Genomic DNA, 3,976 nt, shown 5'->3' with positions numbered 1-3,976 from the left:
CCCCCCCCCCCCCCCCCCCCCCCCAGTACACCCCAGAGCATCTCTAGCGCTGGGACCGAGCTCCGAGCAGAGCAGTGAACACAAAAATGAGTTAAGACAGGTTCCTCCTCTCCACTCAGGAAGCTCACCGTCTGATAGGAAATTAAGAGTAAATCTCCAATAGAAATGCGGCATCTTCAATTTCCTTCCATGACAAACTTGTTTTCCTGCCCTAAGGCCAGTTTTGAGTAACAGTTATCCCTCCGCCAGCCACCCCCAGAAAGGGGGAGTTGCAGGGGGAAAAAGAAATAATAGACATTCTTTCATTCGCTCAGAAAACCAGCCATCCCTTCAACACACTTTTATCGAATCTTCTTCTAATTTCAAACCACTGTGGTAGGTGTTGCAGGCAATACAGAGACAATGGTAGCAGCCCTTTGCCCTTCAAGAGTTTATGGTGTCCCGGAAGAAGACCTTACATGTTCACATGAAATAAGAAATTGCGATAATTCATGATGCCTCTTGGCTTTCACATGAGGGTCTGGAGTGTGAACAGAACCAGAACCTATACCTTCAGATTTCATGTCTATCCACAGGTCTAACCACATAGCACTCACTGTATGCAAAGGTTTCCACAAAGGTACCTTTCAACTACAGGAAACTTGTAACTAAAGGAAATTAATAGATTCTCTCAGTTTAAACACGATGTGGTGTCATTTGATAGAAACAGCACTTAGTTCTGATTTTTTTTTTTAAATTAGCTATAGTGTTGACCTGGACCTGATCCCTACCTCAGATAGTCATTTACCTGTTTTGAACCTTAGGTTCCCCATCTGCAAAGTGGGAATGAGCCGACAGACGTTTAAAACATGAGACTACACCTCCAAAGCAATTTCAGAATGACAAGAATACACTTTGTAATCATAAAGAACCTTGCAAAACAAGAAGTTACATGAATTCAATATGTATTCAGCAAACATCCTTGGATACACAGGGTAACTGCTACCATTTATTGGGCTCCTATGGAGCCCCGCACATACGTTATGTGTATCCCCACGAAGTAGGTATTGCATTCTTTTTATGAATGAAGAATCTACAATTTAAAATAAAATAAAATAATTGGGGCACCTGGGTGGCTCAGTTGGTTAAGGGTCAGACTTCAGCTCAGGTCACGATTTCGATTTCATGGTTCATGGGTTCAAGGCCTGTGTCAGGCTCTGTGCAGACAGCTCAGAGCCTGGAGCTTGCTCCAGGTTCTGTGTCTCCCTCTCCCTCTGCCCTTCCCCCACTTGTGCTTTGTCTCTCTCTCTCCCTCAAAAATAAATAAACGTTAAAATTGTTTTAATTATTAAAAAATAAAATAACTAATTATTAAAGATGAAGAACTTGAGCTTAGGTGAGATTTGACAATTTTCTCGAGGTCACAGAGTAAGTGTCAGAGCTAAGATTGAAACCCAGGCCTGCCTGGCTCTTAAAACTGGGGTCTGTCTCCCACACCACACAGCCCCTAGCAATGCATATAAGAATTGTGAGCTTTCATGCACTTAACAACTGTGTGTTAAAAACCACCCCCACCACAACAACTGTGTGTGGCCACCAGACCCAACCCCTGTTCCAGCGGAGCTTACATTCTAGTGGCTGATACTTACATTTATCACATAGTCTCTTTTTTTTTTTATAAATTTTTTTCAATGTTTTATTTATTTTTGATACAGACAGAGACAGAGCATGAGAGGGGGAGGGGCAGAGAGAGAAGGAGACACAGAACTGGAAGCAGGCTCCAGGCTCTGAGCTAGCTGTCAGCACAGAGCCCAACGCGGGGCTCGAACCCACGAACATGAGATCTGACCTGAGCTGAAGTCGGAGGCTTAACCGACTGAGCCACCCAGGCGCCCCTATCACATAGTCTCTTAAATGGATGTAAAATTGCCACAGGATTCAGTGGTATGCAGGGAAAAGTCTATGCTGAGATAATGTGATGGAGGAGGGAATCGGAGTTGGGGAGGGCAGGGGAGGCCTGTGTAGTTGTGGGGAGGAGTAAAATCGGATGAGGTAAAGAGAGCCCAAAGCTGCAAGGCCTTGCAGACCATATGTAAGGTGCTGGGCGTAGAAATATGAACCCACCATCTCAAGGCAGGGATAGGCGTTCCAGAGAGAGGGAATGGCATGTCCAAGTGGTGGTGGATGGACCGGGCAGGAGCACACATATGCACATATTTTGGCCCTGTTAGCGCCCTGCGTGCATCTAGGAGAGTGATGGCAAAGGAGACGAGCAGGGACCATAGACAGCGTGCACCCGAGCTGAACTTCTGGAGATACACAGACGTGTGAGGGAGAGAATAATCACACTTAAGCTACATAGTGCATTTGGGCAGCCATGGGCAACATGACTTGGCTGAGTCAGAGATGCCAGTTAGGAATAGATCTCGAAGTCCGGCCAAGGGATGGTGAGCGCGTCAGTTGGACTGAAACGGTGTAGTTGGAGAGAAAAGAGTAAGGGAGGAGGCCAGCCAGGGTTTCTGACCTAGATGCCCTGAGTCATCAAGGAGGCTAGGCAATGCAGGGACCGGATGGATAACAGGCACAGTTGAGCCTGTCCAAGCTGATGGTCCAAGAGAAGGGGTCCGGAGCACAGGTGGATAGTCTAAGCCGGGGCCAGGAGGGAGTTCTGGGCTAGATTTAGATCTGGTGACTGTAGCCTATGATTGTAGCTGTGAGAGGAGTTGAGATCACCAAGAGGAGGTGGATTGGATTGGAAGACCAACACTCTGGAGATGCCGACATTGAGGACTGTGGGCTGAGAAGGAGGCAGACTGAGGAGTGGTGGGGCCAGAAGAGAGATTCTAGCCAACATGTGAATGTCACAGATTTGGTTCTTCTGAGCCTGGGGGCCTCAAGTCAGAATTTTTGTTTACCTTGTTTCAGTTGTGACAATGAAATGAGGTAGAGCATGGCACTAACCTGACTTGAAGCTAGGCTGCAAGCTTGGAAAATAATAGCGATTGTTTTTAATTCAACCAATTATTGAGCACCTACTGTATGCAAAGCAGACAATGTCTGTAGAGACCTGGGCTCCAGCTTTGGGAAACTTAGAGTCTAGGGAGCAACAGTCTGCCATCTGTTGCAAAGCGGGGCTCCTGTTCAGCGCTGAGGAACATTCTGGTGGGTCTTGGGCTCCTCCTGTAGGCTGGGAGCCTTAGCGTCCACAGGGCACAGTGCTGGTGCCACTTCCCCAAATCTTGAGGCACCGCTGTCTGTCCTTTCTCCACTTTCAAATCTGATATCTGGCATAATTGTTGAGTGTCCCTGCTGTAATGATGCTGTGCTCTCCGTTTCGTGGCATGGTCTGCTCAGCCTGACAGGCGAGCAGAGCAAAGAGCCGGTGGATAGGAAAGAAACCTGGTCTGGGGCTCAGCATGTCTGGACTGCGGGCTTGGCTCCAGCCCACATCTGCTGAGTGACCTTGGGCAAGTTGTCTTTCTCCCTTAGCTACAGCTCCCTCATCTGTACAAAGGGATCATAAAAACATTCATTGACTTTACCTTTGGGCCAGATATGGGGAGCTGTGAGAGTCGTGTGTTTGGATCATGGAAACCGCCGCTGCTTGAAAGGTTTGTGTAAATGAAAGACAGCCAGTCAGCAATGCAATGTCCAGCACGCCATGGGCACCTCAGAGACCGCGCGGGGTCCGTCTCTCAGTGGAGGAAGCCTGAGGGGTTCCCCATTCTTACACATAAATCCTCTTGTCTCTGGCCTTTCATTTTGCCAAGGGAAAGAGTCAAAGTAATTGCATGGATGTCTGTCTGCTTCCTTCTTTCCCATTAGAACCCCTGCCTTCCAGAGAAATCATCTTTTCCTCGTTTCCTCAATCCTGGGTCAGTGTTCTTTCCCTCCCGAAGGGAAGTCCCTTCTTCCACCCTGAGTCCCTCACCCTAAAGGGTAAGGGGTGTATGTCTGTTTAGGAGGGAAGGGCCAAAGAAGAGACCACAATTTTAGA

This window comes from Suricata suricatta, chromosome 17, assembly GCF_006229205.1.
Source record: "Suricata suricatta isolate VVHF042 chromosome 17, meerkat_22Aug2017_6uvM2_HiC, whole genome shotgun sequence".
Taxonomy (NCBI): Eukaryota; Metazoa; Chordata; class Mammalia; order Carnivora; family Herpestidae; genus Suricata; species Suricata suricatta.
Note: the sequence above shows the minus strand (reverse complement) of the source record.